Source organism: Oryzias latipes, chromosome 8, assembly GCF_002234675.1.
Source record: "Oryzias latipes chromosome 8, ASM223467v1".
Taxonomy (NCBI): domain Eukaryota; kingdom Metazoa; phylum Chordata; class Actinopteri; order Beloniformes; family Adrianichthyidae; genus Oryzias; species Oryzias latipes.
Genome location: NC_019866.2, coordinates 17,689,888 through 17,703,567, shown reverse-complemented (window position 1 = coordinate 17,703,567; position 13,680 = coordinate 17,689,888). Strand labels below are relative to the sequence as shown.

General features: G+C 38.3%; 1 protein-coding gene across 4 annotated transcripts in view; it reads right to left on the bottom strand.

Annotated features, from left to right (window-relative positions):
- The window catches only part of tnrc6a (trinucleotide repeat containing 6A), a 48,297-nt gene extending 36,938 nt beyond the window's left edge, over positions 1-11,359 (bottom strand). The window contains exons 1-2 of one of the 4 annotated variants that reach the window (XM_020705418.2): positions 11,150-11,359; positions 9,747-9,798 (exon numbers count right to left, since the gene is read on the bottom strand). The gene's annotated coding sequence lies outside the window, so the exon portion shown is untranslated. The remainder of the gene's footprint in view (positions 1-9,746; positions 9,799-11,149) is intronic. The other 3 variants (XM_004071910.4, XM_011478428.3, XM_020705417.2) reach the window with 3 other exon arrangements.
- Between the last annotated feature and the right edge of the window lie 2,321 nt (positions 11,360-13,680).

Genomic DNA, 13,680 nt, shown 5'->3' with positions numbered 1-13,680 from the left:
GCAATAGACAATTTTTATGATTCTATTACTTTTAAAATTAAGTCTTAATCTATGAATGGACGGTTTATTATTACCTAACTTGAAGCTCCCGCCATGTGTGGGAGGAGCTACCGTCAACAGCTTTTCTCAACCTCATCACGGAAGACGCAGATGATGGGAGATCAAGTTAATTTATCTTGAAGAACTGTACAAAAGCGGCGGTGCACGTCTACATTAAATCATTCAGCAATCATTCAGAGACTCTCCCAGGGAGGAGCAGCTGCTGTCCCGGCAGGAGAAACCCACTGCTCTGTCTGTAACCAGTGGAAGGGGTTTTGTTGCAGAATAGAATTTGAAAGTCAATTCCGACATCCCCTGATCTTCTTAATTTGATCTTAATATAAATTTTTCAATTTGCAACATGTCATGATGCACTTTGTTTATATGGGCATCTTGAGTATTTTAAATAAATAGGAATATCTTGAGTTCAAAGATGTCACTAAAAAAAATCTGGTCAACATATAAACAGGAATTATGTTATGTTATAAATTATATTATGTTTGGCATTTATAAGAAATAGAGTAAAATAATACAGAAAAAGGAGACGAAAAGCTCAAAGCAAAAAAATGAACAGGTGAATTTAAAAATCATTAGCTTAAATTGCCCATTTCCTTTAGCAAAACAAAGCTTTTTATACAAACGGCCAGTCTTTCAACTGTAAATGCTTGTCAAAGGCTTCATAAAGACAAAAAAAAAAAAAAAAAAAAAATCAAATAAGAATACATTTCATGCCAACCTTCTTCGGTTTGTCCATGATTAATAAAAAGTCCAAATGTGAAAGTCATCATTTCCAGTGGCGAGGCTCAGCATATGTCAGTGGTCATATTGAAACGGCATGCAATGCATGTGATTACATAGAGAGTGCATGCTAAGAGTAGATAAAGAAATATCCACAATTAGCCAAAAATATGTCCACTTTGGGAGGGGTTTTAAGGGGCCCCCATCCATTCCAAATTTGAACCAGGGCCAAAGTGCATACAAAGTTTCAGGTTTAATCGCTGCTGGCTTGACCAATATAACACTTTTGTGTTTTACTGCAACATGTACACACAAAGTTGCCATTTACTCCTTTGCACGTGTATTTAAAAAAGTAGAGATTATTTAGTTTGCTATCACTGAACACTACACAACTTTCAGGGACTCACCATCACAAGACAAACATTTGCCTCCTTTCAGGACAATAAAAGACAGACGCTTTCAGATGAGCAATGACTACACTCCTGTTACTGTTTAACAAGCCCAAGAGGTGCCTCCAAGGCAACGAAACAACGCACCACCAATGTGATACAATGACACGTCAAACTCTGAATTACATGTCTGTTTGGAAAATACACGGCAACACAGAAAAAGGAGATGATGTAACATAGCTACAAATGCAGGTCAGTAACTCATCAAATTTAAAGAAAAAAAGAAGATACATTGTTGGATTAAGGCTTTTTATGCTGAAGTATAAACAAGTTTTTGCACTATTAGTTGGAAATTAGGTTCTTTAATGCCAACTTTTTTCCTCCATCAATACATGTTTACTCCAGATGAGAAATCTCACTATTGGTGCCAATATCTAAATCAGTGGCTTTCATCTTTATGGTTTAAACTTTTGAAAGCTACGTTCACAAAACCCATGGCAACGCGTGTTCAAGCGACAACTTCCAATAAAAAGCCTATGTGACCACATGTAAATGCATTCTAAACTTTAGCGTTCACTCATAGCTACACAGTTTTTTGAGGCTCTACATGCAGATACAGTCACAGTCCAAAATGTTTGTAACATTTAAAAAATGAACAAATTTAATACCAGATCCAGGTGTTTTTTTCTTCACCTTTTTCATTGTGTCAACATTTCCTATGTCATTTAACACCTAAACAGAGCACTTCTGTAAAGTAGATTTAAAAATTAAGTAAGGATAGTGCAATTGCCAAGGGGAAAAGGTAACTAATTACCATGTCCTTGATTAATTTAAATAACCAATGATAGATCTAAAAATATACTTTTTGGTCATTTTTGACACTGGATTAAATCATGGTAGAAACCTAGACATATTTGCTTCTTAAAAATGAAAACTGATTACATTCAAAAAAGTTTAAATGTTTAGAAAAAAAAGACAGGAGAATTAATTTAGAGTTGCTTATGATGTTGTGTACAGTGTTTATTTTCAGCAATACGAGTTAAAAGCTACTTTTGATAAAATTATAAACCTGATCTCATAATAGGAGATCTTATTTAATACTAGGTATTCCTTTTTAGTCATTCGTGCAAATAAAAAGAAACATGTTTTCGAGGCAAAAAGCTTACTGCCCAAGATCAACTGACATAGTTGGAGAAGAAAAGAAATATGCAGATAAACGTGACATAGTTTGACAGGTCTTTCTAACTTGGGAGGCAAGCATGTGCTAAAATAACAGCCCAAAGCAGATGAGAAACCTCCATCATAAATATAAAAACCATGGTAATTTCTACTCAAAACACACAACACTGCCAAACTGTGTGAAAATAAAAGCTCACTGTAAACATTTGATCTGAATGATCTGATCACTGAATATAATTTCTGTTGTAAGGTAGTTTACCAAGTTAGAGCGTTTGTTACACAAACAACATACAAATTTTCCCATTTTATTAAAGGAGAAATAGGCAACAAAAACACAAAACGCTCACTTTTTTCTATTCGTATTTTGGACAACTCTGTGAAAAGGCGAGAAAAATAGCAAGTCGGAAATTAAAGCAGGTCATGTTGCATTTTTACTGTGAATTTTACAACGAATTTCTCTAAAAAAAAAAAAAAAGACCATTGTCAACCATGCAGTCTTCTTTAAAAACTTGTTTGCAACTAGTGTTAAAACTTAGCTCGAGCACTCAGTAATTTGGATCAGATATTTAAGATTTTATTTCACGTAATGGAAGTCATTCAATTAGGGGTGTGACGATAACCGCGTCATTGCACTTTTTTTGAAAGTTTTATTGTTGTTGAAAGTTCTGCATATGGTGCGTGATTGGAACTATAATAAACACATTGAGTGCGCGACGCAGCCGCCCGGCAGAGGACTGTGTTGGGGGGAGTTATTACCGTTTTTCTTCACTCTGTAACACCAAACATGAACACCCACTGTTAGATTTCGATGATTATCACTAAACGTTTTTGGGAACTATTTTGTGCAGCACAAAGTTACGTGTCTAGGTAAACAAAGGCGAGGGGGCGGGGGGGACTGATGCAGTTAACCGCAACACCGCGCCCCCTGCTGGTTCTTCGCCACGGTGATCAAAAATCCCACACCACCACAGCTCTACATTCAATGTCACAAACAGATAGCAAATGACTTTTTGTTTGTTTGTTTTAAGAAAAACACCAGATATTCAATTCAGTGCTAGGTGTCAAGAGAGTCAAATGTCTGACAATGCTGCACAACAAGCGTGCACCAATTTGACAAAACGGACCACTACTGCTCAAATAGATTCACCTTCTGCCGTTTTATCCCTTTCGGGAGCATGGGGCTGCCGGAGCCTATCCCGGCCTTCTTGCTGTGAGGCAAGAGCACTACCCACCTACTGTGCTGCTCAAAGAGAGTGAGTACTCAATATATTTCTAGTAGGGCTGGGCGATAAATCGATTTTATCGATTAATTCAAATTTGTTGTTTTAGACCATTTTTGTAAAATAAATAAACAGAAAACAATTGAGATTTTACAGCAGCAACCAAAGAGGAGCTTTTTTCGTGAGGCCGAGTAAAAAAAAAAAAAAAAAAAAAAATTTTTTAAGTGTTTTACGCACACGTGTAAAGCGTCACCCACACCCGCCACTTCTGTATACTTTTCCGTATTGCATTTGGTCTAGGCCAGGGGTGGGCAAACTACGGCCCACCTCCATGTTTGGTCTGGCCCACTGAACAATATCAGAGACCCATGTTTTTTATTTTTATCTGGCAACACGATAAAGACCCACATAGAATATGACATTTTAGTCCACCCTTGTGCAGTCTGTGCCCCAACCTGAAACCCTCTAAAATCACTGTCAAGCAGAACAGAAGACAGTCATCCCTTTACGTCGCAGTTCATCTTTCCCAGTTTAGCTCATTTTTTAGAGCGATTATGCTGCTTTATTTTGTCCTGATTGGCTGGAGACCTTGTCAATCATTATCCTCAGTGCCATGTCTCCAGTACAGAAACGCAGAGCTCTTCAAATCTACAGAAATCTGTGATCGCAATCAGATCTTTGTTTACATTCTAAGATCCTGGACTTAATTTCTATGAAGGTTTGAGAATTTAAACAAGAGAAAAGGGTGAAAATGTTCATGTCTGTCTGAGGAAAGTGTAGAAAGTTGGCAGTGAGGAGTTTTACTGCCATAAACGTCTGTAATCATACTCCGATGATTTCACCGATCACGGGTTATTTTTAGCACGCAACTCCTGCAATAAACGAGGGAGCTCTGTACTGGTGAAAAGGTTTTTGATTTGATTTGATTTGAAATGGTTTATTTCAAGCAATTAAGTAGAAATAATACACAACAGCAATATAAACATCAGTTATACATTCATACAGTAACTAATCAAACTTAGGATAATTAGACATATTAATAAATATTGCTTGAAAGGGAGTGGGAGGAAGCGAACTTATATAATCCCACCCTGATTATACTGTAACCATTTTATTACATGATTTATCAATATCCGGTTCCCAGTTTTTATCAGACAGAATTAAAAATCATAAGATATCGATAAAACACATGACAAAGATGAATTACTTAAGTATTACGTCAAAAATAACTATTTTAGAAATCAACATGGCACATGCAGATCAGTCATCTGGAATATATGCAGATTATGTTACTTATAAAAGCCATTCATATGAATAAAACATAATACTATATCAGTAAAGCAGACAACACTGTTTCAGGAATTTTCATAGCAAAAATTTCATCAAGTATCAAAAGTTAAAAACATGTGCAAAATTATGCTACATTAGGAAAGATTTTTGAATCAATTTATCAAGTTTTGGAGAAAGTGAAGTAATATCATTAAAAGTCAATCAATTTAACAATTTTCAATAAGTGATTAATCATTTGTTTTACTTTTTTTAATTTTTTTTATTTTTATTTTTTTTATAATAAAGTAATGCTGTAGTGGAAAAATAAAAAGGGTCCATAACTGTCGATTGTCCAAGGTTGGTATTTCTTCTTTTACTGATAACAGCTGATCTCCTGGGTTCAAAACAGAGTTTATAGTTCTCTTCGATGTTATGTCTGCAGACATTAGATTCAGGTCCATATCCTTCTTCAGCTGATATCAGCGACGGTGAAAGTTGAGGTCAAGTTGTCTGCAGGTCAGAACTCTGCTGTTATTCGGGTTACGTAAAGTGATGAATCCACGTGTCATATTTCTTGAAATTATTTGGCTCTTCGGTTTATTACTCCATGTTGTTTCAGACGACCGTGATCAAACACTTTTCAAAGTCTTTCATGGTGTTCACAACCACAACCTTTGACCGGTCCTCTGGACCGAGCGGTTTGACATAAATCCTGCAGCCTTTAACCCAAGTGTTCTCAATCTGCTTACGCTTCCTGAGAAGCCGTGCATGTTTTGAGATTTCAGCATTCCTTCTGGTCAGATGGTCATTCAGATAAGCAGCCGAACCTTTCAGTTGTTTCCTTTGGGTCATCAAAGCTAGCTTGTGTTTGTGATTCACAAACCTGATGAGGATCGCTGGTTTATCCGTCTCCTTTCTCCTGGGGAGCAGGTGGCAGGTCTCGATGGTATTGAGATCCAGGGAAATCTCTTTAGATGTGAGAAATGAATGTATTTGCTGTTCCAAAGACACTGCACAGATCTCCGTATTGGCACTGCTCGCTACGCTAGCGCTAGCATTAGCAGTGCTAGCTTGAGGCTTGATTGGTACTCCAGTGAGAATGACATTATTCATCCTTACTTGCTGTTCCACATCGTCCAGTCTTTTCTCCAGAATCTCGACCCGGTTTTCTCGCTGCTCATTTTGAGCCCGAAATCTTCGGAACTCTTCCATCATATCCCAAAGTGGGGTTAGCTTAGCTGACACTTGTTCCATAAAACTTTTCAGCGTTTCTTGAATAATGTCAAGAGTCTTCTTGAGGTCTTCATATTCCTGGGGTTTCTTCGGGGGCATGGTCAGCTCTCTTTTTTGAAAATCAACCTTTTAAGTAATTTGAAGATAGTTGTATTCGCAGAGAGGCACGCCACGCGTCCTGCCGTGTAACCCGGAACCGGAAATACTTTTTGGAAAAGGTAACGCAGATATATGCGTAGCTGCAAAAGAAGACAGAAATTTGCTTTTTTCATTGTTACTGGATGAAAATTAGTTTTTGTGGCCTTCATACGAAAAAGTTTGGGGACCCTCTCTAGCATCCATGTGGCGTTGGAAGATTTTTTCAATCTTACGATCATTCAAACACCACATGAAAGCAGCATTTCTCGAAGTTTTACATGAGGTACATCAAGCCGTTGGTGCAATTGGCTAAAAACTCTGAAATGCTCAGTTTTAAAATATAATTTTCAATCCAAATGTTTTCATCCAGATTCCATGTTATTTCTTTCTCACTCCACGCATCTGCTCCTGGTCCAGCCCTTCTATCCAATTTTAGAACCCTATATGGCCCGCGAGTCAAAATACTTGCCCACCCCTGGTCTAGGCTGATGAAGCAGCGGGACATGTGGCGGTATTCAACGGGATTCAGACAGAACTGGAGAATAAAACTTCTAGACTCACAGCAGCAAAAGGAGTTAATGATCTGGAGTCAGTGCTGTTGATAGACACTGATGCTATCATGCTATGATGCTACAATGCTATGCTGTTCCGCATGTCGCTAGTTTCAGACCACACACTGGTTTATCAAAGAGACAATATTTTCACGGAGTGGACTTTAGGACGTGGCAGATAAAAACAACGAACTTAATTCATAGTACATTAATTAAAAACTGTATTTTTATACAATAACAGACATGAATTCACTTTAAATGAAACTTTATTAGCAGTATCTAACATTACAGAGCCGGTTGAGCTGAAAGAAGCCCTCCCTTGTGAGAGGGCTACATCTTTACTATCAATGACATCATGGCAAAAATCCAAAACATTTTGTTTTTAGGCTGTTTTGTTGTGATTTCATATAAATAATCAATCACCTGGAGGCAGAATTAGCAAAAAAGTTCCTGTGAATCTGCAGTCCTCTAAGTAAATCTGTCCCTGTTTTTCCCCCAGCGCGTTTTCATTTGAGTTTATAGCTAGATTACATTAGATGGATCAAAAAACAAACAAACTGTGAATCGAATTTATTCAGGCTCTGTTGAATAAAATGTATTTGATTCTGAAAATTACGGGTGATACCCGGCTCTATGTCTGATGTGTTTAAATAGCAGCCAGTTCATTTCAGGTCAAGGTAACTGAGCAAAGGCTGCAACATATTCCCGTCTAAGGAGAGCTGCTGAATTGAACAATCTTCCATGTAGGTTTCTTTAATGTACCAACTGAAACTATTCATTAAAAATAATTTGTTAGAATGAAAAGTACAAGTTTCTTATCACTTCACATGTAGTATTAAGAAACTTAAAGTTCCACCTCACCAGCAAAGCCGCAGATTCATCTAAAATACTTTCTGTAGCCTAATGTAACATTCTGGTTAAAATTTTTTTTAAAAAAAGTCAAATTCTCCCTTTTGTTGCCTCACTTGTTCCAGTCTGACGTTGATGAGTGGTTTGACTGCTCTGAAGGGCAACGGTCAACAACCTGAGCCCCAAACAACGCAGCACCAAAGTAAAAATGTCGCAACATCTAGGGAATTTATGACAGCAGTATTAGATACCAACTCTTCAGCTGTAAGCATGAAGTAATTTCATGCACTCTCACAAATGTTTAAAAACAAATGAACATAAAGGTTTTACAAGAACTGTGAATCATTACAAGGTCCAAACAACATAAAGAATACAGGTTATATTTAAAAAAAAAAAGAAGACAAGATCTTTAGTCAAAAAACATTAGTTTCCCTGGCTAATTTAAAAAAAGAATGAGTGTATTTAGAGATTTTAGTGTTACTGACGCTAAAGAGTCTCACTACTTGTTCACTTTTTGTGAACCAAACTGTTGTCCTGCTTTCATCATGAAAGCTTTGCAACCCGTTAGAACAGAGGTTTGTGTTTGTTGTGCTTCATAACAGTTAACAGTAGCGCAGTAAGAGATGCTAGTACATTAACCCAATGCACCATGGGCGTTGTAGTGAAAAGCAGTAGCGCTGATGCCAGATATTACATTTCTGAACTTCATTATTTTATTCACTTTTTACACTGTCTGACACCGGATCCTGCGGTAAGCTATTAGGGGTTCACAGATTATCTGACTTGTACCAATCCCTAGCCTTTGTTCTTTTGACAGACATATTGAACTATATGGCTTAGGAATGGGATGACACTTCAGTTCATATGAAAGTCAAGGCAGGTGAGCGAATACTTTGGGTAATATAGTGCATTTTAAGCAGCAACATAAGTTCCAGGAAAATAAAAGCAAACCACCATAATAGAGTATATTGGTAAACACCATGAGTTGACTTAACAGGATTGTTTTCTTCACAAAATAAAAATTCGGGTAATTTTCCTACTCCAGATAAGAGAATTGACCAAGCAGATCTAACACTAAATAACTGGTTACTGAAACCAGCAATAGTGGTCATAACTGAACCGTTTGAGTATACAAAGTAGTCATGAGACATAGTCCTATTGTGTGCTTACATGTGCAATGATTGTCTAAACACAATGAGCAGTACAAACACCTCCCTGTGCACAACACATCAGGACGCTGGCTTCTCATTTAGAAATGGGGGGAAAGGCTACAATTCAGCACAATGTGACCTGACCAACCCAGACCCCCCAATTCAATTCAAACGGAACTGCATGTGCTAGCATAAGCAGGCGCAGCTCATCCCAAGCCCCCGCCCCTCCCAGCGGCTTCCCAAACTCACAACGCTGACAGAACATCACTCAGACAGCCATGACATCATATACTGGGATTCAGAAAATGTATTGCTTTCACTTTGGTTTACACTGATAATTCAACAAATCAGATGGGGTATGGTTAAACCTATTAAACATTTGTGACAAAACACCCCAAAGAAAGACCCACTCAAATCATCTTTGGATCTATTTTAAAAGCATCCAGTGATGTTTTAATTATGATAATGATTTAATTATGATTTTTAGCCAAAATCAAACACCAGTGAGAGCAGCAGCAGTTCATTAGAAATTCACCTCCGAGTTGTGGACAGGACTGTTTGTGTGGAGTAAGTCCGCCCCCACTTCCCATCATACATCTGTTTACATGCTTTCCCACAAGTTTACAGCCCCTTACAACCCCAACCTAACATTAGCGGTGCAACAAAAATGGCGAGCAAAATTTGAAGCTATCCAGCTGTACAGTTGACCCAGATGCCAGCTCAGACGAGGAAAACAAAGACAGACATGGATCTGGTCGTCTACAAGTGGTTGCATAAGAATGGCTTGCCAACGTTTTTTCTACATCACAAATACAATCCATTTCAAACTGCATTTTCCCCCTCTGCTCCTGATTAACCATTAGTCAAGAAAAAGTCAGAAATGCAGTTTTGAACATAAATTTGTTTATATATGTCACCAATCATCATTAACTGCATTAAACCATTTCAGCATCACCAACAGTTTCCTGGGTTTAAAAGAGTTTCACTCACCCGTTAAGACGCTTTAGTTTCTTTGGTGGCAACAGTTTCCAATTCCAAATCTCTTTAGCAAAAAGAGAAAGGAAATAGTTTATTCCCAAAGATAAATGAATAAAGTTAAGTGTAACCAGAACATTTTCCTGCAGAAAGTACCCGATTGTGCAAGAAAATGATTCTAGTGAACACCATAGTACAAGTTCCCAGAGGCATTAACTTGTAATATGACCTGCAAACTTTGAAACATTCCTAAAATCACATTCAGGGCAAACATCCAAATTATCCTGCACGCATAGACACTAGCATGAAGTATTATGCAAGTTCAGTACATACACTCAAAGTGAACTGTGGTGAAATGCACGTTTACACTGCCTTAACGTGGTACAGAGGTTTCTTACAGCTCGTCAAAGTGAAGGGAAACCAAGTGCGTGTAAAGTGACAGCAGGGGACAGTGAGAGTCTGTGTAGGTCAAAGTTACAAGTCGGGTCCTGAACGGCCATTATCTCAGCTGTTGCCCGACTTGCAGCTTAACCAACATGGCTTCTCTCTCCAGCTGTAGGTTTGCAATCAAATCTAAGAACCTCGAGTGATAAGTAAATTTACCACCGATGCATATTCATCTAAACTCTGATGTCCACCTCGGTGTTGTAAGATCAGGACGAAAAGTAATGTGGATTTGACTACAAAAAAACCCAGACCAGATTAGGGGTTTAGGGGTATTGCTGTCGTACCGCTTTATACCATAGGGGGCTTTTATCTAACAACTCCGCAGGTTAATTTCAATATAGATTTGAAATTAATTCATGACATTTTTAATTTATATGCGAAGTGATAGTAGTAAAACAGTGTTCTTAATGCAATTTGTGCACAGTATTACCTGTTCCCACCGACGAACCTGCGTCGTCAAATTAGCATGTTGCTAAGCTAATGCTAATAGCAACTACGAGGTATTTTTCCTCTAATTTAGCGATATTGGTAAGTTGTTTACAGAGAACAATGATAGTCTAGACAAAGTAAAAAAAAAATACATTTAAGACAATTAGTTAACAAAATACGCATTTTCCTAGCTACAAACATACAGCGACCAATCTAGAATAGTTAAGCGAAAGGACAAGGTTAAACCGCCTTGTTAACACATTTAAAATGGCTTTATTTTTCATTTGCGTTTAGGAAAAAACAAACGAGAGTTGCATCTTTAGCAAAACTATAAAACCAAACCGCCTTTCTAAACGCAACCTGATAGGATAGGAAAGGATAGCATAGTAGTACTTAACAATATTAGCTCCGTCATAGCTAACTAAACAACAGCGGCTGGTCAACTTATCTACCGACCTCTGGTCTTTCCTCCAGCTCCTTGCCTGCATAGCTTAACACAAGAACATAAATAAAAAATAAATAAAAATTAAAACAAAACTTACCTCATTGAAATATAAAGTGCAACAGAGAGTGGAAAATAAACTAAGTAAGGCTAAAGAAATGCAATGCGTTTGCAGCATCTACGAGTGGGGGCATTCATCCTCTGCACGATCGCCATTTTCTTGGCTCGCCGCTTTCGTTTGTGCTCTACGCTCCCCTCCTCTCTGCGTTCACTCCGTAGACATTAATAAGGTTTACACTGGCTCAGGCTGTGTACGTGTGTGATTCTAAGAGGGGGGAAGGAGGCGGGGGCGGAAACGCATAACCACTTCCTCTGACTGAGAAGACAAAACGCTGTAAAAACAAACAAACAAGAAAAACAATATATTATAGAAAAGCTATTCAGTCGCATTAAATTCTGCTTTCATCAGACAAACATAAACAAAAGTATATTGTTTGACGATTTATAAATTTATTAAAATTTAAGAAAAAAATTTGATGTAAGATTTGAAACACATAGGAAATGCTGTCCGTTTTAAATTTGTCTCAAATTATAGAATTTTGAAAGTGTGTCACTCCCCATCTAAAACATACTTTGGTATTTCTACATAGTTAAAGTTTGATGGCAAGTACGACAATTGTGACAAATAAATGCACATTTTGTGTATGAAATTACACATTTAAAGCAAAATACTTTAACTTGTGGATGAACAAGACAAGGAACTTTCCTTTAATAAATTTGTAAAATCAACTGAAAATGGACAAAACTAGAAAACTATTGACAAGGTAAAAATACTTATAAATACAAATACTAATAAAATACTAATAAATAATAGTAATAAATAAATTATACATATACATATACATATATATATATATATATATATATATATATATATATATATATATATATATATATATATATATATATATATATATATATATATATATATATATATATATATATATTGTCTATCTATCTATCTATCTATCTATCTATCTATCTATCTATCTATCTATCTATCTATCTATCTCTCTCTCTCTCTCTCTCTCTCTCTCTCTCTTTCTTTCTCTCTCTCTCTCTCTCTATCTATATATATATATACATACATATATTTATATATGTCTATAAAACTAAAAACAAATGCCCCTCTAACCCTTCCGCAGGTGGTTTCTCCTCCAAGCTCGGGTCCTCTTCCAGAGGCCTGGGAGCTTGAAGGTCCTGTGCAGTATCTTGGCTGTTCCTAGCACTGCGCTTTTCTGGACTGAGAGGTTTGAGGTCTTTTCAGGGATCTGTTGCAGCCACTCCTCCAGCTTGGGGGTTACTGCCCTGAGTGTTCCAATTACCACAGGCACCACTGTCACCTTCACTTTCCATGCTTTCTCCAGTTCTTCTGAGTCCCTGGTATTTCTTCAGTTTCTCATGTTCCTTCTTCCTGATGTTCCCATCGCTTGGCACTGCCACATCCACCACAATGGCTTTCCTCTGTTCTTTATCCACCACTACAATGTCTGGTTGGTTCGCCATTACCATCCTTATCAGTCTGGATCTGGAAGTCCCACAGGATCTTTGCCCTCTCATTCTCTACCACCTTCAGAGGTGTTTCCCATTTTGACCTTGGGGTTTCCAGTCCATATTCTGCACACATGTTCCTGTATATTATTCCAGCCACTTGATTGTGGCGCTCCATGTATGCTTTCCCTGCAAGCATCTTACACCCTGCAGTTATGTGCTGAATTGTTTCAGGTGCCTCTTTACACAGCCTACACCTTGGGTCTTGTCTGGTGTGGTAGATCTGGGGCTCTATCCCTCTGGTGCTCAGGGCTTGTTCCTGAGCTGCCAGGGTGAGCGATTCAGTGCTGTCCTGTAGGCCAGCCCTTTCTAGCCATTGGTAGGACTTCTTGACATCAGCCACTTCAGTTATGGTCCGGCGGTACTTCCCATGCAGGGGTTTGTCCTCCCATGAGGATCTGTCCTCCACCACTGTATCCTCTGCTCTCCATTGTCTGAGACATTCACTGAGCACACTGTCAGTTGGGGCCTTGAGGTTGATGTATTCATGGATCTTGGATGTTTCATCCTGGATGGTGGCTTCCACGCTTACTAGTCCTCTGCCTCCTTCCTTGCGGCTAGAATACAGTCTCAGGGTGCTGGATTTGGGATGGAACCTTCCATGCATGGTGAGGAGCTTTCGTGTCTTAACATTCGGGGTCTGAATCTCTTCCTTTGGCCATCTTATTATTCCTGCAGGGTATCTGATTACTGGCAGTGCTTAGCTGTTTATGCCCGGGTCTTATCCTTGCCATTGAGCTGGCTTCTCAGGACTTGCCTTACTCGTTGGAGGAATTTAGCTGTTGCAGCTTTCCTTGTTGCCTGCTCCAGGTTGCCATTTGCCTGTGGAATTCCAAGGTACTTGTAGCTGTCCTCAATGTCTGCTATTTTCCTTCTGGGAGTGAGACCCCTCCTGTATGGACTAAGTTGCCTCTTGTGATGGCTGCCTACGCTGCCACACCATCAGGGCAGTAACCTCCTGCACCACACCCTACATAAATCTGTTCACTTGATTTGTTTGCATATACTTTTAGATTTCTT